The 25,384-nt window shown below is 37.1% G+C and overlaps 1 long non-coding RNA gene across 2 annotated transcripts; it reads right to left on the reverse strand.

Annotated features, from left to right (window-relative positions):
- Nucleotides 1-2,815: 2,815 nt before the first annotated feature.
- LOC308193548 lies at nucleotides 2,816-23,818 on the reverse strand. Of its 2 annotated transcripts, XR_013949723.1 has the most exons (5): nucleotides 13,554-23,818; nucleotides 10,104-10,221; nucleotides 8,952-9,136; nucleotides 6,040-6,213; nucleotides 2,816-3,181 (listed from the first exon to the last, which is right to left on the reverse strand). It is a non-coding gene; the product is annotated as an uncharacterized lncRNA (long non-coding RNA). The 2 variants fall into 2 exon arrangements; XR_013949724.1 differs by having other exon boundaries at nucleotides 8,952-10,221.
- Between the last annotated feature and the right edge of the window lie 1,566 nt (nucleotides 23,819-25,384).

A 25,384-nucleotide genomic window follows, 5' to 3' on the forward strand; every position in this document is an offset into this window, starting at 1 on the left:
CACGCATACCATATCATTAACAGGACTGCAGTTTAAAAGAAAGACTATAATTTGCACACCACTAGATAAAACGTATACTCTAAAAATTCTTTCCAACATATGAAAAGATTCAATAAGAGGTAGAACTTAACAAAAATAAAGTTGCTATAAGTCTCAAAGACCCACCCACAATGTCTTATGAAGAAAAAAATATTTTCAAATACAAAAAATCTGAAGGTAATACTCTTAAAAGAAGATTGAATTCATACAAAAGCCAAATCTACTGCTAAAGGAGAGTAAATTCTTCTTCAACGTACAGTTAAAATTAATACAACAGAAAATGAACTGTAAGTTATGGATAAATTAATTTCCTTATTCCCCAAGTAAAATCAGTAATAAAATCAAATAATAAACCAATCCTTTTTTTCCCATACATACTCTCAAAAATAGACAACGGACAGAATTTGTGTGAAAAAAGGGCTTTGGGAAAAGCAATGAGATGTTGCCAGAATTCATTAACTCTACCAACTTAATTTTTTCCCCATCCATCTGGAATACACATACACACTGGCTTTCTCACTGAAAAATTGTTTCCACACGTGCACATACACACACGTAAAGTCAAACAAAAAGAAACCCAAAGGGGCAATGCAATTACCTGGCACATGCCTTGGAATTTTAATGTATCTTTCTTGTCTGTCTTTGTGTACGTATGCAGTATGTTTGTAGGACCAGAAATATAAACTTTCTTCTTAAGAACTTTACTTAGTCCATTGCTGGAATGCTGGCACATTATCAAGCAATAGATTTAGTGTCATGTTGCTTTGTTGACACTGGGTTTTTGATATTACCACTGGCAAGGTAGGACTTAATTTGCTAGAGTGATCTTGCATAGGAAGTTTTCTTTTTGCTTGGAGGGAATTTTAGACACCAGCGGAGTGTTTTGTCTCACAAAGATGTATTTCACAAACTGTGTGACTGAGGTATATATATTTATTTCTGTGGGACTGCTATGAAAGCAGTTATCCTGTTGCCAGATCACAGTAACGACAAAGGTGACTCAAGTTCCCTGTGAATTTTGCTGTGACTGAGCACCCTAGGTAATTCAGGAAAAGTCCTGCCCAACAGCATCCCACGGCTATTGTGTGATTGTGATTGAGTCAACAAAAGGCTCTGACCCTGAGTGAATTTACACAGGGCCAAAATAAACTTATCAGTCTCAATAACCTTCACACTTCTTTCTTCCTTCCTTCTATTTCAAAGCATGCTTGTTGCACTCTGTGGTTGCACAGATGCTTTCTGAGCCTCAGTGACCTTCCTTTCCCTTTCTAAATCTCATTATCATATTTCTTCCTCAATCCAAAATTTTATTTACTCTGTGGATCTTGCTTCCACAAGTTCTTGAATAGGGCCTTGGCTCTTACATCTTTAGGATGGAACAGCTACCTGTAAAGGGATGCAGACCGGTGCTCATAGGGCTTGCTCATCTCAGAAAAAAAAAAGCTTGGAAGAGACCTACAACTTCACATTTACCGGCATCGGTCAGCCTCTAGTTTAAAGCAGATTCATTTATATTTGTCACCCCAGATCTTAGGCACTGTCTTCTGAAGTATAAAGGAAAACATACCTGCTCTAACTGCTGGTCTGCCCATTTCCACGATCCTCTTTTTCTCGTGAGCCATCAGGTTACTTCAAAGACTGAAACATTGCCATTGACTTCGGTTATTTCCAAGCTTCAGTGATTACTTAATTTTACAATAAAGTCAAAAGGAAATGTATGCAATCCCTAACTAAAAATTAATAATAACCCTGGTAATTTTACCAACTCAACCTGATATTAGGGCTATAAATAAACTTAGCTGTATTTATTCATGCTCAGTACACTGCACTATGGACACTGGTCTTCCTAAATCTCATTGGTATCCGTTGCCTGACTCCTTCACTGAAGCTACAAACACTTTAGCAGGTAAATTTAGCATCAGCTGTAAAACTCAGACTGTCTAGATTTGAATGATCTGTGGACTTTAGCACAGGCTTCAGACAGATGTTCATTTGTGTTCACTGTATTCACTACATGGAGAAAACAAATGCCACAAAGTGAAACAGTGAGTTATGCAGTGTTCATTAACAAATATTATGTTAAAGAAAACCTTTAACAACAACAAAATAATGTAGAAATGAAGTTATGGAGGTCTCTACCCATCCTTTTCCCTTTCAGCTGACAGTTCAAACTCCATACCAGGAAGTAGGCGTATTCTCAGTGCTAAATTTGCTCTGCAATGCTAATTAAGCACTCTCTGGAAGAGGTGTCATCCTTGGGGAATAGCTGTTAAACTGAGGTCATGTCTGCACATCGCTGTTATTTGCCTATGCTTCACTTTTATTTAAAGAATATGGAAATAAATGCTGACATCCTGGTCAATATTTCCTGCCCCTGCTAAGCATTTTCTTCCATTTAGGACTGTACCAGTCAGTTTTCTGACTGCTATATTTGCCACAGTAACATGCTACTCTACAGTATTTTACACAATGTTTTGTTGAAAGTTTTGTACATCTAAGACACAACATCTGTGGTATCTGAGCGCAACGTGATCAAATAGCACTCGCTAGCATGTAGGTAACCCCACTGACTCTTATCCGAATATGGGCTTCTCTTTTAGCGCAGTCCTTTCTTTCATACTGCATCACAGATAGTGGCACTGTTTCCAGAAACTATTACTCTTTTTCTGATAATAATAATGCTACTACTATCTACATTGTTTTTGTTTTTGTTTTTTAATTTTCTCTCTTTAGATACCAGTGGGACCTGCATTTAAAGTTCACATCTACTAACACTTTTTTTTTTTTTTTTAGGAATTTAGGCCTTGCATTTAAGACAGCATTATTGCAGACTCTAGGCAATGTGGGATCTGGTTTTATTTATGATATCCAGCAGCTCCTCAGTTCCTCTCCAAATATATGCAGTATTTATAAGCCTTGTGTTTTACTGGGGTAAATTATATCCTACTGACAGCCTATTGTCCCTACTACTTGTCAATGGACTCCCTTCGGTAATTAGTTCATTCTCTTTCTGTTCCTGAGGCAAGTTTAGCTGAGGATTGTGCTAGATGTATCATAAAAATTTCTTTACAGCTTCTCCCAAGGTGAAGGAGTCTTGGTGGGGCATTTGTCATAGGAGTTTCCAGAAGTCCAGAGACTGTGCCTATACAGACAAAAAAACAAAAAAATGTCCCCAGTGAGAAAAGATGAATCAAAAATATTGCCCTGATCATTTCCTGCCATGCAAGCAAACACCAGCCAGACTAATCTAGAGGATTATCAAGTGGGAGCAAGCGTCAGCTCCACAGCAGCCTAGCAGAGGAAAGGAATTCACCCAGATTAGCTCCTCTGGCCATTTACTTTGTAATATGGGGCAATGGCAAGCACTCTACAGCTATCATGAAGAGATGTTGTTTTAGCGTATTTAAGAATAAGGAATGGAAGTGGGAAGTCAAGGATTAAGAATGCTCAGGTAGACTGAGTGCTCAAAATTTCTCTATGTCATCTGCAGTATGAATTTGATTATGTAAAGCTTAGCCATCCAGCTGATTGAGGTTACTTTCTCAGCTTAAGTTGATATTCCAGAGATAAAGACATCCCAGAAGTATAAAGATTCCACTGAATTTTTATTGTTTTCCCCATGATCTATGAATGAAAATCTCATCAAAATTAGTGGGAGTTGCATACATCCAAATCACTAAGAAGGAAGCCCTTCCAGCCCCTCATGTTACTGAGAACATTAAAAATGTAAATTCTTAATTCTTAACTATTTTCTGGTCTGTTGATTTCCAGACTCATAACCTGTGACAGATAATTCTGTCACAAGAAGTGTCAGGAACACTGAGGGAACACTTCCAGCTTCTGCTTATACTATTCTTTTACTTTTCTCCAATTTGTTTTCAAACTTTTAACACGGATGGATACTCTTAGACAAAGAAACTTGGAATTTGACTTTTTTTTTTCTTTCTTTAACATTTTACCCCCCAGTGGAAGATCTGACTAAGTGGACAGACACTTGAGAAATGGTAAATCAGGCTATAGCAATTACAAAACAATATCTTAAACTTATATGACGCAACTCTACGAAGGCATCATAAACCCATCCAGCAGAGAAATTTCTCCCCTAGAACATGACAAACGATTAATTGGGATTCCAGATCTCTAGTTTTCAACCTGCACATTTTTGCACATTTTTGTATTGTGACTTGTTTATGCCTCAGGCTCTGTCTTTCCAGTTGTAATTCCATGCTGTGATGACTGGACCCAATTAAAAAAAAAATAATCTTCTGTGGTGAGAGTTAACAACCCAGTATCTTCCCAGCTGCTGAAGGTTAAGTTGCCTCTTCCTTTCTTACTCTAATTTAGTGCTACTGAGACAAAGCTGTGAGTTCTGTAAAGGAAGAGAGATTTATAACACATGGTAAAAAATTAGTTGTTACTCCATTCAATTACATATTTTTTTGAGATTGATCTACTCCCCACTGAAGTCAGTGGGTGGTTTTTCCTCTGAATTCAATAGCTTTTCGACTGAGCCAAAATGAAGGAATGAAGCACTAGGACACTACAGCACTAGTAAAGGGCAGAACAGTACATTAATAGCATGTGTTTTTTCATCATGATTGGTGTTTCAGACTACTAAAGCACTGCCTCTCCCCATATCATAACATTATCTGGGACTGGAAAAATATAAATTATTTCAGTGTTTTTTCTTCTATTGATTTTTGCTAGATGTATCCCAATACTGCGTGCCAAATTGTGACTCAGTTTCAATGTTTAAGTAAATTCATAGAAGGCCTGTTCTGTAAAAAACAGAACAACACAAAACAAAACAAAACATGTCTTTAGTACTTTTTTTGAAAATAATCACCTAGCTTTTCCAAAGTATCTGTGTACTTACAACAAGTGTTTTTAAATTCTGATAATAATATGCCAGCACGGACACATATTCAAACCCAAACAAATGTCATAAGAATTTCCCTTGATAGTAGCTCATATATCTTAACATCTGTTAATATTAGTCATCTGCACATTTAAGTTTTGTTAAATGTACAAACTCTGTGGAACTCTACCCTTATTACAACATCAGTTTGCAGTCTCAAGAATTTTTTTGTGTTTTGAGGACATACTACTAGGCTAGTGGCCTATAGAAAATATTATTTGCATAATGGGAAAAAGTGAAGAGAAAAAGAATCATAAAATTTTTCAGACACTGAGGTAGCTTAGTCAATGCATAGGTATTTATTTGTTTAATTGAATTTACTGGGAAAAAGTCAAACCTTGAAAAGTTAGAAATTAATCACGCTAAGGTCATCTTTGCAATGTAAATTTATACTTCATAGTAAAGCCTTACAGATATGATCAAATAATACTCTCTTGTAATAAAACCATTCAATTCAGAGGATGTCTAGTGCTCCAGGGATGAAAGAAAGTTGTACAATTATGGCTATAAGACAAGTGGTGACATCAGACTGGTTGCTCCAACTAAATAAAGTATACACCTAACAGTGGTAGGTCAGTGCCAATGACAGGAAGGAGCTAGAAAGTGGGACAAGATGCTACTTGATGCCTGCTGAAATCTCTCACTGAAAAGGGACTAAAGTTCCTACATGATGGTATGCAAAAAAGAGATACTTTTTGACCCTGAAGTTTGGATAGTTTTAGTACCCTTGAGATTGCAGAGGAAAAAAAACTTAGTTCCCTGGTTAGCTTTCCCATTTCCACATCCTGGTTATCCATACTCCATGATGTTTAGTGTTTCTTTAGTGTGGATTCTTTTTTTTTTTTTTTTTTTTTTTTTTTTACAAACAAAAACAGTAATTCTTCTCAAGAGAAAATCATGGTGTAGTTTATAAAGGGACTGCTGCTTATATGAAATATGGATAATATTTCAGTTAAGATTGCTGCTTTCTGTACAGTTTCATTTTCCATCACTACTCCCAGGAGCACTGTGCCCTCCAATACCCACACAAGACACCAAGACATACTTCAACATACCTGCAACTTACAACATGAAAACTCTACCTGTATTTCCATATGGAGCCCATGGAGTCCAGAAGACACTTCAAATTTCATGTCCTCTGACCACGGTAGATGGGACTAGCTCTGAGTAATGTGAATTTGAACAATTTTACACTACTTGGTCTAGGGATGAAGGGCCTTGAACCAGAGGTACAAGTTCTGGAGTAGACTGGAAACCTAAAGAAATCAAATTAACCTGAATATATTTTACAGAAAGAATCATCTGGATTTAGCAAAAATCTTTGTGGAAAAGGCAAAAACTGACAGCAGGAGGCAACAGGGTTTATCTACCCCTCAAAATACATCCATTTAACAATTCATGCAAATGAACAGGGCTAAAACCTCACTGGTATGTATGAAATGAAAAAGAATTTTTTGTGTGCTATCAGCATAAAAATATTTCCTGCATCAGAAAAAGCAGAAAGGAATTAACATAACTGGAAAAAAAATGTGGAAAGAAGAGAGGAAAACCAAGATGTATCTCTGTGGAGCTGGAACTGGGCCTCCCAAGCCTTTACTTTGTTATGAGTAGCTGAGATATATTCCACCTCATTTCACTTCTAGAGGAAATTACAAATCCTTACAAACCCCACAATAGTCATGCAGCATCAAATATTGAAAATCTGAGAAATCTCGATGCCTCCTGGGGTATTTCTAGATCTCACTTAATGCCTGACTCATGATGGCAATTATCTTTTCTATGCTAGGGGTATGGTAACTAATTAAGTGGGCTCATGAAAGCACATTCAGAATCTGGAAGGAAAGCATAACTGATGTGATTATATTCCTGACATATTCCTCAGTCCAATGCAAGCTTAAAGCAGTTCAAGTCAGGAATCTGAATGACTGAATCTGAATGACTCCTGAAATCGAGTGCCAGGGATTGAAAGTACTGTAGTTTAACGTACCGTTTATTTTAAAATATATTGTTCTTTGAAGGAGTCATTCTTTGCATTTTATGATGTTTGGAGGCAGAGTTGTCTAATGACTGCAACTAAAAGCTATCTGGGTTATAAGTACAAGTGATCTACTTAAACATTATTCAGTATGATGGAAGACTGATGGCCACCTTGATTCATAGTCTGCCGAGTTAAAAGAAGGGCAGTGGACTGGACCTCCTGGAAACCAAATAAGCTGCACATCCTGAGCAGACCCAAAGGCCAATGCTAGCAAAAGTTCTGCTTGCACCCTCTGTTGAACTCTTGAGTCCCTGAGAAGGAAGACAGTCAAAGCACCTGTGCTCCTGATACTAACTTAACTTCTAATCATACCGTTACATTTTTCCTATGTTCTCTTTCCTAACAAAAAGGGAAGGGAAGGGAAGGGAAGGGAAGGGAAGGGAAGGGAAGGGAAGGGAAGGGAAGGGAAGGGAAGGGAAGGGAAGGGAAGGGAAGGGAAGGGAAGGGAAGGGAAGGGAAGGGAAGGGAAGGGAAGGGAAGGGAAGGGAAGGGAAGGGAAGGGAAGGGAAGGGAAGGGAAGGGAAGGGAAGGGAAGGGAAGGGAAGGGAAGGGAAGGGAAGGGAAGGGAAGGGAAGGGAAGGGAAGGGAAGGGAAGGGAAAGTATTGCCATTTGTGTGTATATGGCATAAATACGTATGTCATATATAAACTTCTTGTTCTCTGAGCATATATTTGTGTATGTGCACCAAAATTTGTAGCTCTTTGAAGCTTTCTGATTTTTTTCCTTTAACTTTACACTTCTTTTATCTTTTATATTTATATATATAAATATAAAAGTAATATTCCTCCCCCACCCCTACACACACTCACTCTCACACACACATACACGAACACACACACTCAAAATATAACAACTTACATTTAAAATGGAAGAATACTACAACTCATCTGAATCCTTTCAGAAGCAGAAATCTCTCTTGTCCAAGTATTCAGATCATGGGATCACACTGTCACATGCAGTTTATGTGGCCGATTGTACCTGGATAACTTCACAGCCTTTTGGCAAAGACCTTAAACTTTTTTAATACTATCATTAGAAGTTTTCCTCAGCACCTAGGTGTCAAACACTTCAGAGTTTCAAGTACTTTCATTACTCATCTCTTACGGTATTTTCTACTCTGATGCACCCTTCTGAGGACAAAATTATATAAATAAATAAAGCCCACATGTAACAACATGTATTGAGAGACTCATGACTATACAAATATGCTTTAACTACTTATGTTAATAGATTTTTAGCCAGTCCTTAAATGTGTCTGCAATTGCTACCGTCCTCTCTGAAATTATAGCCCTCTATTTGACTCAACTATTTAGTCTTTTGGAAGTTTGACACCAATTTCTCAATTCAGTTATTTGGTTCCATGGCACTCCTACAAATTACTCAAATTCTAAAGCACAGAAGCACATTCACCTGCTTGAAATACTACATTGGCTGAAAATATAGAAAGCTTTCTTTTCAATAAAACTGTCACCTTTGGGAAGATGACAAGCCATTCCTTTTCCTTCTCTTCTTAAAGACATAATTCTTCTTTTCATTCATTTCATACTGTATGTTATCCTCTTGTGTTCTAACTTAACATTTTAAAATGTTATTGCATAACTACATTCAGAAAAAGTTTTGCCTCTTGGAACAGAACAAAAGTAGATTTCAAAGTAAAGAAGGAGTTGCCTACTATTATGGTCCTTACTGCAAGTGTCATTTATTTTACATGAAAGAATATTTCAGTCTTCTGAAATCAGGATAATGATTTTAATCCACGTCTTTTGGTAATGGAGGCTGAGCTATTCAGAGCTATCTAGGGTATTTAGCTACAAAACAGCAATTAAATTAATGGGAATTACATGGCTAAACCTTCTGTTTGGTACTCAGTCATAGCATCTGCTGCAAGATCCTAAACACTGGAAAAGCTGCTGTCAGCTTTGGAACTGGCTGGATTGCTTAGCCTTTCCACTCACCTCAAGCCTTGCTGGGCAAATGGTGACAAAAGCCTTGACATAATTGCTGTGTTTTCCATTTGGCAATAAAGTGTGTAAATAATTTCACGTTGTTACTAGGGCTTCGTGCTTATAAATCTTGCCTGTCTTTACAACTGGAGAATTAAGGTAGTAACCAGGTGGAAGACTGTCAATTTCCTACTGTTCTGAAATTAAGAAGAAATATTAGTACAGGTATAAAAGAATTTGGAAAAAAATGTTGAAGAGAGCTCTGAATAACAGTACAGTGGGTTTGAATGTAGAAAATTGAGAGCTGCAGATCATTAGTATCTCTAAAAGCTCTGTCCTTTTTGTCTGTTTCCTCACATTTGAGGATTATGTCTTTGTCTTTCTGGAATGGAATAATCCAGTGCAGGCAGGTCAGATACTGCCCTCATATTTTTAGTTATTGTTATAAGCCTGAAAGTGAGCCCAGAAGGAAAACAGAAGGGAGTTAGAAAACATCCAGCCAAAATAATAATATTCTTTCACATTTGTCTAAATACTTTCAAAAATGTTACAGCATTCACTGCTTTGCTGCTAGAACATGCTGACACACAATAGACACTGATACAACAGGGCCAGGATTTCATTCAGACTCACTGGGGTTCTCCTTGTTTTGGGTATGAGCCAGTTCCCAATAGAAATGTAAGAAACACTTCCACCCCACAGGAATCAGGGGGGAGGTGGTCAAGGGCCTCCAAGGAAGGGATCACAGGGAGAAATCAGTGCAAATTCTTTCATTTCCCTACGGGTTGGCACAACCATGCAGTGCCCTGAGGAGTATTGTTGCAATCTATTGGATGAATGAATCAATGCCAAAAGTTTTGGCTTTTGTTATTCTTAAGCTAGAAGGCAATATAAGGACAATTTTCCTTGTGATGAAAATTGAATATTTTAGGAGAGAGCGTATGATGCTTACAGTTTCAAGAGCCTTTTCAGCTTAAAAAAGGAAAGTGAAATGTGAAGTGCTATTAACATGAAACATCTTTAAATTCTAATGGATAAAGTAATTTAAAACCTCTTTACAGTACACTTAAGAAAGGGGAAACTACTACTTTTCTGGAGACAAGTGTTTATTGGGAACTATATAGCCCCCTATGCACTCTGCAGCTGCACATGGTCTTACAGTACCAGAAGGACAAGAGGCAACTGCTGGGGCTCCACCAGATACAAAGAGACTGTGAAAGCATCAGGAACCACAGGGAATAGAAGCCAGGGACTTTGATAATGCCACAGTTCTTTAGGACAGCTGAAAACAAAAACAAAAACAAACAAATAACACAGAATCAGCAAGAATCACTCTTTAAGGAGAGAACTGGAAGAAAAACTCATCATAAATTCTATTTAATAAAGAGAGCAAAAAGAGGTATTACTGGGAGCAGCAAAGATACTAAAACCAATGTTTTTAATTGCTTTTATGGAGCAAAAACTGCCTTATTTGAGATCATGTTGGATACTTGCAAAACTGCTATTGTTTCTGCTCCTTAGTTTCAAGACGTGGAAATACAGATCAATCAGCTGGTCACACAATTCATACGATCTCCTAAATAAAAAATTTAAATGGCACAGTAAAGAAAATGTTTCAGTTAAAATAAGAAAGAAATATTATAGAAATTATTGACAGTAAGGTATTTGCTATGACTTATTTCCCATCTTTGTCTAGCACCAGTGCAGTAGCAAGTTATTTTCATGGATAAAGTTGTTCTATACAAATATTCCCTTTCTTTGTACATACAACAGAATTATATTAAACAATTTAAAGTTTTGTAGTAGGAAAGAATCTTTCATTTTAAAATACTAGGGGAAAAAAAAATACTTTATCTTCCTGCCAATTTTTGATTCCCTAAGTATGAAAGTTCATTTATGCAGTGATCATGAAATGTAAAAAATGTTTCCTTTTTGATCTTCAGGATTTTTTCTGCCTCTTTAAACCACACACCCCACCAGTTTTGTCAAAACATTGAAACAAAGAGATTTTCAAGTTGCAGGAGCAGGTCTCAAGGGAAAATGTAAATCCTTCATCATCCAAAAATCGCTCTTTTTATTTTTAAATACACCATAGACCAGATAGATTAGGTCAACATTTTTTCAAAAATTCTCTGACCACCTATCAGCATTGTAAAAGATATAGACACACATATATGCATGTGTTCATGCAGATATAGAGTATAAAACAGAACTATTTGGAGAATATTTTTGTTAACTCCATTAAATGAATAATAAAGTTGGTAAAAAAAATTTGCACAAAGAAAAGAAACAATTCTAAATTCCTTTATAGCCACCAGACAGTTTTGCGAATATGCTTTTAAATTGCATATTATTCCATCTCTTTACTATAATAACTCAGGCACCTAAATTAAAGACAAACAAAACTTGAAAGTCTTGGTGATTCATTTTGTTTGTATACATACCCTGTTCACCTGAATCCTTTCAAGTCTTCTTTTCCTACTTTTTTCTCCACATTCCATTTACCCTCCTTGTGATCTTTCAGTGTTCTGACTATTTCCCCAGAAAACAGACACAAGGAGATCCTTCTGAAGTGATATTCTTCCTTCCACTTCCACTTTAGGAAGCAATTTACCATCACTTGGATTATAACCATACGCGCAAATAAACATGTTCACTTTAATAATATGAAGGTACTGAAATCTAAATTTATTCAGATCTTTTGAACAAGAAATCACCATTGCAATAGACTGATCTTCAAGTAACACCCAACCTTCTACCTCCAGTCTTCACAAGTTTTCTCTTTGGTATCAGGCACTAAGATCTTGAAAAAAATCGATCACTGAGAAAGAGGATTATGTCAGGTAATTCACACCCATCCTTACTCTTCAGAAAGGAATTGCTCATAATGAATATCAAACCCCAAAGCTGAACTGAGTTTTTTATAAGGATGGAGGCAGAACACTGTGCCAAGAAGCAGCTGGGAATCTTGTTCTTTCTAATGTTGCTAGTCAGGTAGATTTGTGTATTTGTCTTTCATCTCCTACTGAATTAACTTTGCAAAGAGTCTTCAGCAAATAGTTAGGGACAGTGTGGCAAAGGGGAGAAAACACATAAAACCTTTGGTAGTGATGAGTAGGGGAAAACACTTCCTGTATACGTGCTTCACTGGGTGCACAGTAACAGAAGGCTCATTAGAAAAACTGGTTTTGGATCTTAAATTTTCCTAGTGTGAATCTAAACAATGCTTTGTTATACTTGTATGGCATTATTTCATGGAAGGTAAGATTCCTCTCACCTAGATTTAGCCATTGGAAACAGAGGCCTGCAGTCTGAGCTAATCCTTGAGTCTTGCATTATGGACAGTTCTAAGAAAGAGGACCTTCCTGTGAGTAAATCAGTTATTTGTCTTAGAGCAGGAAGAAGAGTCCTCCAGAACATGCCTGTCTTCCTCCACTGACTGTGGAGGGAGCATAGGTGGTTTGTTCAGACCAGATGAATAACCTTCACGAGGCTAGCGTCAGGCCAGTCTCAGCTTGTAGGACAACACCCAAGATAAAGAATGGCAGAGCAGAATACAGCTTCATCCATTCTTCCCTTCTTCTAACCTATTTTCAGTGTGCTCCTTCTGAGCACCAAGCCCCTTCTGTATGTTCTGGGAATCAAGGCATATATATTGGTGAGGAATAAAAATGTACTCTGCATCCTTTCTTCAATCAGAAAAATATGAAGTTCCAGTACAAACTTTACAGAGCAAACTTTTAGGGAACAGGCTGCAGAAAGAGAAATGATCATCAGACAATACTGTGGGAAATACTATCTCTGCATTAAATGCTCAAACAATTCACAAAATAGAAAAAGGTCAAATTATGTGAGGATACTTTTCCTTTTGAATTTAATAGCTAATTGTAAATGCACATACCACTGCCACAGCATAGACTGTTGTGACAGCCATATCTTAATGAAGTGGAAGTTATGGGAATTACTATTTTTATTATGTTAACAACTTGTAGGAAAAAAAAATATCTAAAATATCTGTATGTGAAGTCAGACCATCCTTACTATAGGCTCTTAGCTCCATTCAGATAACTCTATGAAACACAACATGAAAGCCAATGAAAATAAAGCATGGAACATTCAAAACTATCCTAAATTTAGATGTCTGGTATTTTATGGCATTACTAGTTATCCTATCCTTATTTTAATCCTCCACCCATATCATTTCTATTTTCATCTAGGCTTACCATGTAGTTATTCTTAGTTATTCTTATAACATTGTCATTCTTCCAAATAAAATCACCGTTTCTACTAAGACAGGATATTGAACATTGAGAAACCATTCTAACTTGCAAGCAGCTTCAGAAGTGTTTAAAATACATCTAAAATGTTTACTTTTTTACATATAATTTCACACAGTAAAATGCCCCACCATACTTTACATATTAAACAGTTGATTCCAAGGAAACATTTGCAATTATTTCAGGTACAACAGAATCAAATCAATTAAACTAATTTAAAATAGTATACTCTCAGCTCTCACTTACATGATGTAATATACTTAATACATAACTTCAACTGCATGAGTTATTCACAAGGTGTAGAATCAAAGAGGAAAAAAATCTTTTTAACAATCACCTTTTGCTCTGAATGGTTATTTAAACTTAAGTGTCTTTTTTTCACTGTGTGTTTAAAGACACCTCTCCTGTGATGGTAAGGACAAGCATCAGGACTCCTTCGTTTTATGCTGAACTATTTATTTCAACACCACAGTAGTGGGATAATTTATAGCAGGCATGTTGACTAATGTATACGTTTACACCTCCTAAACGTGACAAGCTGCAGGTATGAAAACTGGGTGGTGTCTTAAAAGGATACAGCGTTGTTAGATCCCCATTCAATTCATTTTATCTAAAAATCCTGGAAGAGTTACTGAATTTAAAACACCTATTATTATTATTATTATTTCTTAATGTTTAGCATATATTAAATACACTGATAGTAGTTGATTTTTGATTTCTTCTCTGGATTTTGCACCAAGTAAATTCAACTAGTTAGCAGAATATCAAAATTCCTCTTATTCAAAAAAAAAAAAAAAGAAATTAGCTTACTGTTTCTGAATATATAATTATAATTTTTGTTCTACAATGTGTTTTGACCTCTTGTCTCAATCTGGAAAGTAAACAGGTGATGAAATGTATAAATGTGACAGAAACTCCATTCCCATTCAGCTGTATCTATTTCTATATGTAATGCAAATGTAAATTCTGGAGGGTCTTTTGCAGAATTCTGCATTCCTGTAAGAAGAACCTGGAGAAGATTTGGGAGCACTCTCTATTTCCAGCTAGGGCTGTCTACTATAAGACAAAGTAAATGGCCCTTACAGAGTTCTGAACTAATAATATATACAAAACTGATTGCCACATATCAGAATACATTTCAGCTGAACAGTTTCAGTTTTAATTTGGAAATGGCAATTAAAAGTAACAAATCTAAAAGTCTTTTTAAGATCCAATGCATTCTCCTTTGCTTCGACATTTCCTGGCCCATCTCTTTCCTCATTCTTCCTGTTAATTCTATCCCATAGACAGGCCATTTTTTTGGTATTGCTTTGAAGAGAATGTAATACATATTATCTGTCTCTGAAATAGTTGCACAGGGGAGAGGGACGTCCAGATTTTTTTGGTAGTTTGTTTGCAAGCTCAGTACAGAGTTAGGTTTAAGCTAAAAACTTGCACTGGAGTTGACGTAAAGTTTAGCAATGATGGTGCTGTTGATGGACAGAAATGAACGTTCTGAAAGCTCTGTAGTGCTTCTCTTCCTACTCTGCAACCAGAAGTACTGCAGGGCTGCACAGCACAAAGGGAAAGGGGACATCGGTACAAGCAAGTTTGAGCATTTATAACAATAGGTCCTGGCTGTGGGAAGCCAATATTGGTTTTGAAAACAATCTTTGGAAGCAGAGTACATTTCTCAGGAAACTCTGCAGGTGGCCCTAGCGCTGAGCTTTTAGAAGCACAAAGCTTTTAAACATCATCACACAGATTTGCTGTATACTTAAGACTGTTCATAGAATGGAGGTAAGGTGCCCTAAATACAAGGTTGTTATAATAATAATTAATTATAATAGCACTATTAATAACAGCTGTGGACTCACTACCTAAGTGCTCAAAACATAGATCCTTAAAAGGGAAGCTCAAAAGCTACAGTGTAGAAATAGCTTTTTATTGGTTCCTCCTTTCTATGACATTTATGAGTCACATGTCTATCAAGAAAAAAAAAAAGAAAAGAAAAAAAGAAGCTTAGAAGCTTAGACCTGCTTCTTTTTAATAGTTTAGCTGCACTTGGAGAAAGATGATGCAAGCTATTTCACTCACTGCTGACCGAGCTTCTTGCTCAGGACGCGATAGAACTTGACTGTAGAATCAAGAATCCCTGCAAGAGGCAGAATGGAAAAGGGGTATCCCTGGAGGCTGCTCTGTCTTTCATTGCCAGCCTCTATAATTACACACCACCTTTCAAAGCAGCTTGTGAAAGCTGTCTTTGCAGTCTGTTTCTTTTTCCCAGGCCCTGGGGAAAGTGCATCATAGCCATTCCCTGCCAAATCCAAACACCTTACGATCAAGCATTTCTAAATATGGCTCTGAAGTAGAGCTGCTGGGACTAATAATAATAAAAGTAAATAAAAAAAAAAAAAAAAGAGACACTTTTTGTTTTCACTGAAAAATTACATTTTCTTCAACCCATCAAGCTTTATGTAAATATCCAGATTGTGATGAATGTCTCACCTGGAAAGTTTTTCTGATCCAGAATAATATTACTGAAGAGAGAGGAGTCAAAAAGCTCTATGGTAGTCAATAGCCCTAACTCTGATATTTTTTGTTCAATTTCCAGGTCACTAGCTACAACAAATTTTGTTTGCTTTGGGATTTGAAAGATTTGGGAAAATCTTTCAAAACCTTAAAGATCTTCATAAAGTGGTAGTCCTCTCAATCTAGCCCTAGCGTCAAAGCAGCTGTCAAAACCATGAATAAAAAAAGTCTTTTTGCTATTACTAATAAATGCATGCTTACTGCACAGATAACAAAGGATCAACACATATCCTCCTGAACGCTTACAGGCAGGGAAGAATTGCAATTTTTCTCTCCATGGCCTCATGTGGTAAGGAGCCAGATCATTCCAGCTCATGTTATTGCATTCCTTGAGAACATTCCTGTACAATACCGCGTTGCTTCCCCAGTGCTAAGTGATAAGGACTGTAACTCTTTGACTCAGTCTGGTGAACATTTGTGTGAGTAGGTTCAATTTCTTAAGTGAGTAAATGCTCACTGACATAAAAGTGGACTACAGAGGCTACCCCTGGATAGGGGAAGACAAAGGCAAGCATAGATGTGTCCGTCAGTTGCTCTTTTCTCAGCTGATTCAGGTTCCCAAGGGTAAACTTGTGTTATCCTTTCCAGTGACTGCGCACTTTGGAAGGATAAAGAACTATTTTAAGTTCTCATTTATATGGTGTGCTATAAAATAAGGCCCAAGATGGATGAACAGGGGCTCTGTTTTTTAACAACAGTGACTTAGAGATTTGCACATCAGCCATCTCTTCTGTAGAGTCAGACAGATTTACAGTGCCTGGAAATGTTTGCCAACAAAGATGTTATTGTAACTCCAGTGCCTGTTCAGGGAAGTTTATGAGGTAGAGTTAGAAACTGTTCATATTGTCTTCCTGCACTTGATGTATAGGATAGACAATATGCCAAATGCATTGCTGAGTTAAAAGCAAAGCTACTGCGAAGTTGGGATTGTATCTACCATCAAGTATCTCACTCTCTGGTTTGCTGCCTCCACCCTTCACCTAGAAAATAACAGCCATATTTAACCTTCCTTGTGTGACTGTGGGTAACTCAATTATCCTTTCTGTTTCTTCTTGCACAGTGATAAATAGAGGTAATGTTCACTATCTGACTCAAATTATTTACATCTGCTCAGCTCTTTATGAGAAAGTCATCTGGTCTTATACGCGATTAGTTCTAGTTTACAATACTAATAATCAACTTTTCTCCTTCAGATGCCATCAAAGATGTGTCATTAAATGATGCGGCATTTCTATAAGTTTCCATAATTCCATCGGGGTTCACAGCAACTGAACTATTGTCTGGATATTCTTTTCCTTTCTCAAATACTCTAATGCTTTTTTTTTTTTTTTTTTTTTCGCATACTGACCTTTCGGGTTGCCATTTTTGCTTACTCTAAACACCCATTGACTGCAAATAGAATTACTCAAGCCAGCTCATAAATCTTTATCAGAAGACAGTTCCATTGACTAGTGGAGAACAGAAGGTAGCTCTGCTTCTTCTGCTTGTAATTTTTAGAAGGTGTTTCATAGGTGTTTATATGTCTAAAATGCACCTTTACTAAATCCCTCCTGTGGCTCTCATACCAAATATTAACTACCTTTTTCATTAGTGAGATTTTAAACAGTTTTGGTCTGTTTTATATTCTCCTGGAGCTCTGTAGGCTCTGAAGGGTCTGTAGTAAATGGGTACCTTGCTCAGGGATGATCCCCTGCCTCATTTCTTCTACACTTTTCACTGTTTGCGTTAAGGCTATGCTCAAGAACCAATGCTTTTCTGTAAATACATCACTGACATTAGCTGCACATTCCTTGGATAGCAGCAAAGGATTCGGCTGTCTAGACACAACCAAATAAGAACACAAAGCTTACTTTGAGCAAATCACTAACAACTTCTGTTGGCCAACAATGGGCAGAAAGGTTCTCTGATCCCTTTAGCTGTGGTGCATGGGAGTAAGTCCAGGCTCTACATGAAGTAAGTCACTGCAACAGTTTCTTCTTCATCATTTCCATTCTGGGAAGAAAAATATGATCCAGAGAGGCTATAAAGAAATGTGGGAACACAGCCAGAGTAGTTGCTGCTAAATCTCTCATGTTGGTGTGGTCATTTTTTAATAGCCCAGGTGTAGTATAATGTTGGAGGGATATACAACAGGCAGATGGTACCTGGCCAATCGTTCTGTTTTTGGAACAGTACAGTTTCCCTCATATTACTGTCCAATTCTATGTTTGGAACATTACTTTGTTTAGGCTGAAAATTTAGCATTGACTATTTTTTTCTACTTGTGGTGAAAGCAGATTTTGTCTTTGTAATCCATTTGGATATAAAAGTAAAGTTTTGAGAGGAGTTGTTTTTTGCCTACATCCTTAGTTTTAGGAAATGCCCAGAAAAATTTACTCTTGGAAAATAAAGTACCCAAAAGCCAGATTTAAGTATATGCTCCATTAGAAATAATGAAAAAAAAACTGTACACACTTCAGGATAGATGATAAAAAAGGCATGGTAAGAAGAGCTTCAGTCAATGACTCAAGAGATCTTTAGGCCTGAATGAAAATTCGATTAACAGAATTACCATTTTCTATGATTTTATTTGGTATCATTTCAATCCTACTTGATCAAAGATTCAAACTGATATATAGGTCATTTTTCAGTGTTGTGTAAAGTAGATTAGAAGTAACACTCTTGGCATCATTCTGAATAACATGAAAATATACATCGTCATAGTACTTGCCATTAATGACAACTAGGGAAGTTGACCTTGTGAAGAATGTAGATTTTCCACCCATTTTGATTATACACTTTTCTAATTTTTTAATGATCTTCATACCAAGAATAAGCCTTGAGATTACCAGTAATGATATTCCAAAGAAAATCTGTCTTTTATTCTCCATTGTCATTAAAGTCTCTGCATTGTTCTAATTACATTGCAACCCACAATAAAGACCTACGTGTTTGGATCTTTAGAGTTATGTCAAAAAACAAATGCAGGAGGTCTTTTGAACTGCATGTTTGGTAGAAATAGGGCATGTGATGCTTCAGCCCATTCAAGGATTTCAAACCCATGAAAGCTTGTGGAGAAATGACAGATAATAAATTATTTACATGAATATATGTTAGGCAAGCAGGAACTGTAGACAACAAAATGAGTGCATTCATTCTGCTTCATGGACCTTTCTCTGCTTCTCTTATTGGGAATACCCAAGAACCTGTGTTGCTTCACGGCTAGTTTACCATTACAACATACAATGCTGTAGAGCATAATAGAGTGGTGCAGGAAAAAAAAAAAAAAAAAAACCAAGGTGACAAAACAGTTTTGACTTTTTTTTTTTTTCTCCCACTTTCTCTCTATTCAAAATACTATTTTTAGCTCACCAAATATATCTAACAGAAGGTCTTCTGGTTGTCAGCTGTCCACAGCCAAGCTGTAGATTTACCAGCAGGGGAAAAACTTTGTTTTCTAATATTATTTCAACTATTATTTCAGGATAATGATAAAGGATCTGTGATATAGCAGCAGAAAATATAGCAAGTATTATATAGCAAGTATTCAGGTGACTTTTCCTATCCTTTAAAATATATAGTGAAATGTCTCAGATACATGTAAAGATTTAATTTCCTTGCATACACACTAGAGCTACCTGAAAGAATGGTTGGCTTTTAAATAATCAGTTTTCCAAACTGCTGTAAGCACATTGATGTCCCTTTCGTCCACTTGAAGCAGCAATTGTTTACCTAGAGGCAGAGGTTAATCGAGAAGCAGGTGTCAAAGAAAGTCTATGAACATGCTCTTCACACTTTTGCAATTTCATTTCGCCTTGCAAGGAGTGAAGTTCAAGGTCATCAGCAAGGAATGTTCCAGAAAGTTGTCACATTTAGCACAAAAATACCATACTCCTCGATCCTCTCTGTGAAGCAAACAGGATCCTGACAAATAGCGTGTTTGTATAAAGTGCCTGGAACTATTCCTATTTTAGGAGGCCTTGCTCTATTGTGAAAGTAGCGTAAGCTATTTCACTTCTTCATGCAGTAAAATCACCTGTTGGACAATGGCACTACAGTCTTGCTGATAAAAAAATGAATACTTGCTTTATGCCTACTCTTCCTGCTCTGCTGTAATACATGGCACAGATCTTCCTCAACAACAAGGGATTGGAGTGAGTAGGGTACCTCTGTCCACTTCAGCTGGCTGGAAGGCAGAGTCCTATTTTCCAAAGGCTGTACAGACATTGCTTGCTGGCAGTATGATAAGAGACCTCTGCCCTCTGTCCCACTTGGGGCTGAAGAACCATGTCCCTCATCCATCCTCTTTATCAGCTTGTTTTCTCTTCTTTATTCTCCTTCCTCTTTGGTATGTTAGATGGCCATCTGATTTTCCTAAACAGTCTTCTGCCATTTTCTTACAAAGTCTTCTTTTTTGCCTTAGCTGGTGCAATGTCCTTCAGCAGTACCTGTGGGTAGATAACTTCGAAGGTGGAAGATCAGATCATGAAGATGAGATTAACGAAGATTTTGTCCAGACAACGTCAGTCTGTCAGCTGTAAATTCACAAGATGGTGTCATAAGTAGGAGACACAAAAGAGGAGCCTCAATGTGATAAATTAATACACTGACAGTGGCCTTTGTCTTCTTAATATGCCTTCACTTCTGAAAGTATGCAGAGCATTTTCATTTTAGCATCTTTTCTGTTTTCTCCTTCAGGAACTGTGAGGGTGTCAAAACCAACAAAAACAGACTAAATGCTAACACCAGCTAAAAAAGTACCTGTGTTTTCTGTGTTTTGTAATTCTAGTTTTTTATTTTGAAATTTGTCATGAATACTCGTCTGTTGGGGTGGGATTTTTTGTTCGTTTGTTTCAATTTGCTGTAAATAGTGTTTCATTAATATATATATATATATTTTTTTAATGGGTGGGTTTCAATAGTTATTACTGTTATCCAAGGTGTATAGTGCTTTCATAGAGCTCCTATAATTGCAGTCTGACAAACAGTATATTTTGTATCCCAAAGACCTTCAGTAGTACCAGTGTGTGTATAAGCAACAAAAATTATCTCCAAGCTCTTTATCAGAGAGTTTTCCCTCTATCTTACTCATCTTGCAAATTAAAGCAATGAGATCAGTCTCAGCCCAACACCACCCATAGGTATACACAACTTTGACTCTCCACTGCATCTCAACCCACAACTCTAGTGTTTTTAGAAAGTTACGTTTTCCATTCACTTTGTAAGCCTATGGAATATTTGAAAACATCTGATTACAGGGAATTCCTAAGGATCCCTTTATTTTTATTAACATGGGAAATATACTGGTCCAAACAAAATCATACATGTTTCTTTGTTTTGGCTTTCTTACATTTTTGAATAGCCAGGGGACATCCTTCATCATCCACGTTGCTCTTTATCTGTCTTTATTCTTTTATCTGTCCAAATACCTGATTCCTTCTCTGGTTCTTCAGTCATAAAGAATTTAAAAAAGCATTTCCCTCGTGGAAAAGTACCACTTCTTTTTTCTACATAATGTCCGTATTTCCTGTGCCCGTGTGTCCTTGCATTCCCCTCTTCAGCTTTTCTGTTTTCAAAGGGATCTGCCAGCACTCTTTTCTTTAGCTCCTTCTCTGAAGAAATGTTAATGATGTAGACCCCAACGCGTCACAGAGGAGCTTTCCCCTAAGCATCAGCTATCCTATTGTTTTGTCTAACCAAGTCTATTCACAAGATAATAACACTTAATGAGTCCCTCTCTCTCTCTCCTTCCCACAGACAGACTTGTAGACGCCACTCTTCTGCTTTTTAGCGTGTGGAGTAGGAAGCAGTCACTACAAAGGCATGTCTACATTGCAGACAGAGCTATGACTGCATCACGTTCAGACAGACCTGAGTTACCTTTACGGTTCTCCCACTACCTTGCTCAGTTACTGGGAGCCATTTTGTCAGCCCCACAAAACCGTGCTTGCCAGTGCCCCTAACCTTGTTCAGAGCTGCAGCCTCCGGCAAATTCATTTCCATGTGCAGCTACTTTCCCCAAGTATATTCCCACAGGTATCTCACCAGTAGATCTCCTGATGTATTGAAAATATTTTGAAAGGCTGTAAGATATCCAAGTAATACCAACAGTTCATAAAAACAAGCTGGTTATTGAAGAGGTTTCTGAGTAGACTCATGAAAAAAACAAGCTTTATGCAGTGCCTGGTAGAAGGTATTATGTTACAGGAAAGTATTTTCTGAAAAGGTTTCTTTGGCCAAGTTTATACTATTAGTATCATCCCAACACAGGAACTAAAATGGTCTTAGAAGGCTTACAGCTATACTCCCACTGGGCCTTTTGATATCAGGGTAGTATAGCCAGGTTATATTTACTGAGTGGAGAAGGAGACCGGAGCACTTTACTGGAGCACTCCAGTCACTCTCAGGTACTGCAGGGCATCCTCCAGTAAAAGGACTCTCCTGACACAACTCATACATATAAAATGTACTAAGCAGCTAGTGATCCATTTCCACTAAGATTTGTCTGTCTGGAGTCTCCCTGTTGCACCTTCTCCCTACCTGCATAATGGACGTAAATGTGCTGGCAGAAAGGCAAGAGGGTCCTGGCTGGACACTTGAATGTCTTCTCCCAGGAGAGCCCTCATTTTCAGCTCATGTCATGGGTTTCTCACCTCAGCTGCTAAATGGTGAGCAGCTGCTTTCCCCTATCTTTTCTTCCCTGTTTTTCTACATCTGGCCAAGATCCCTGAGGAGCACTTCCTTCCTGGTTGTAGAGACAAGAGGGCTTTTGCAGACAGCTGTTCCCGCACAGATTCCAGACAAATGATGAACCTTCCCCATCCTGAAATTTTGCTCTGCATTTAAGTCCCATTTTGCCATTCTCCTTCTGTATTTCCTAATAAATGTTAAATCGTTTGGATTTTTTTTTTAATCCCTTTTCTTTCTTTGTGAGCAATCACTGTTGCATTAGTCATTGCTCCTATCTGTCTGATGCCGTATATGCGGATTAGTGAGATCCATAACTTGAAAATTATATCCATAAAAAATAAAGGAACATGAAAGCAGTGGCATGTTCTTGCAAGCATGAGGATGATCTGCAGGTGTGAGCTGCAGTTTGGGAAATTTAGCCCTGAATCTTGAAGGCTGAATGTTAAGTTTGTTATGGCTTGCTTTTACAGCCTGTATCCAATTGCACCGAAAGTACCAGCTGATTAACTTTTCCATATCAACCAAATTCAGTGATGTCATATTTTCTTATATATCAGAACTGCATAGCAGTTTTAATTAAGATTTTTTTAAGTATCAGAAATTATTTTAGATCAAGATCTTAGCTGGTGCATTAAAGTAACAGTTGTTAAGTTTTCACTAAGAGTTCTTTGATACTATTCATAATATTAACACTGAGCTGCTGAAGTTGCTGCCTTGCTGAACACTAGGTCTTTTGTTGTATTTTATGATCTTTAATTTCCTTACTAATAAGCTATGTGTCCTAAGTGTATTTAACACATTAGCTGCAACCTCTGCAAACACCGATCCATCTGTTCTTTGAGTATGATGCAAAAAAGGCTGACAATGCACAAAGGGTGCCTAAAGCAACTTGTTCTGCAACAAATTCAGCTGCACAAATGTGACTCAGTGCCTGTCCCTCTCTTTAAAAGTAATTGTCCAGAACAGCTGACTCAACCAGCATATAAAACTCTGCCTATACAAAGAACTTACCTACATAATTTGATTTGTTGTAGTTCATGCTACTTTGTGCCAACCATTCTCAAACTATTACTGCAGGGTGAACCCCTGCCCATAGGACAACATCAACCTCCTCACTGAGCTTTTGTTGTTGGCTTCAGTGGTATGGGGAGTGTGTGATCATCCTCATACAGTTATTAGTCTCCAAGAACAGTCCTTCTCCAACCATTATTTTATTTGCCAGACACCTTCCTCTCCCATTTCATTTTCAGGGGTGGACCTCCCAGCTCTCCATCATCTGACTCCCAAACTCTGTGGCAATAACTTTAGGGATGGATGGGTTGAAAGCTCTAAGGAATTCTCAAGGGGAGTGCCAGGGGACACAAAATACCTGTGATCATATGAAAGTGAAGTAGCTTGTGACTGCATGGTCCTCCATCTACACATCCAGCTTGGACTATCTCCTCTCCTATTAAAGAAATAGTGGAAATAGTATTAAGCATAACATGAACACCATTTTCTGATGTGATCTATTTGTACGCAAGAGATATGAAATCAGGGAACAAGCTTTATTCTTAGAAAAAAAAAAAGCTTGAAAATGTCACATTTTTTTCAAAACAGGGAACAGGGAATGTATTGGATCATTCAAAATGGTGGAGGATTTTCTGCAGTATTTCCATTCATTAATGATAACAAAGTTGGAGATAGTTGATTTGGTTTACAATAAATAAAAACTTTAAAATCATGACATCAACTGCAAAAGTCCTTCCTCTGTACTGCTTTAAGATTGTAATTTATTGTACACCACCACATTACTTTCAAAAGTCCAGGAAAAAAAAGAAAAGAAAAAAGTGGGAATATTTGGGACAATTCTGTTTCACAGCTATTCTAGACGGATGGCTAGCATCTTGCCAGAACAATCTAATTTTCTTACAGGTAAGAGCATGTCAACTGCCCAGTCCAATATTTTTGTGAAGAGTTGTTTCCAATTTTTGATTGCAAATATAGAAAAACCTCATGATTTAAAATGCTTCCAACTCAAAGCAATCATGTTCTAAATGTTCTTTCTTAGCATGCCAAGTTTATATACTCTTGAAAATTCTTTACTTGTATGTACTATCATCAAAGGATAATACAAAATTATATGTAATGTCTGCCTTGAAAAACATGTCAGTATTGCATTTTAAATACAAAAATATAACTTGATTCCACTGTGAGCGTTATTAAAATCTTCTACATAAATATGAAATTGTACCTTATTTTAAGATGTATTCCAACCCATTTCTGTAAAAACTGAAAATAGGCCTGTGTGAATTCTTCAACAAATGAATTCTTTCCTAAGTAAAGCTAAAATTACAGAATCAGGCTATATTTCAGTAAAAGAAAAGTGTTTTGATGTTATGGGCCACAGTTTTCAGGAAAAGAGAGAAGTTATCATCTCTTCCATGACACATTTGTGTAGTCACTTCTAAGTGGTTCCAGCTTTGATATCTAAGGAATTTCCAACTAGGAAAAGCAAGTACATTGCACTTCTGTTCCTCCTGTCACCTATAACTGTGCACTAGTGGAAACAAAGTCTTCTCCCAGAAATTACTGAATACTGAATTTTTAAAAAATAAATGTTTGATATTCTATATGATACAAACAAGCAATGAATCGTTGGAATTTACCAAATACAGCCTAACTTCTCTGATTTTTGGAAATGTTTCAAGTTAGATTTTTCTACTAGAATTCTCTGCAGCAATTATGCACAGGTGTTCACATTCCTCAGATATTATTCTTCTCATCTAATGGCAATTCTTCTACCAATTCAGTAGATTAGTAAACCATATTGTGAGCTAGTATATCATGCCCATGCAAAACTGTGGAGTTCTACCTAAAATAATACAAAATAAAACAAAACAAAAACAACTCGTGCATTTAAAAGAGTTGATTACACATTCTATGAGG

This window comes from Anser brachyrhynchus (genome assembly GCF_964034855.1).
Source record: "Anser brachyrhynchus genome assembly, chromosome: 3".
In the NCBI taxonomy this organism is placed as follows: domain Eukaryota; kingdom Metazoa; phylum Chordata; class Aves; order Anseriformes; family Anatidae; genus Anser; species Anser brachyrhynchus.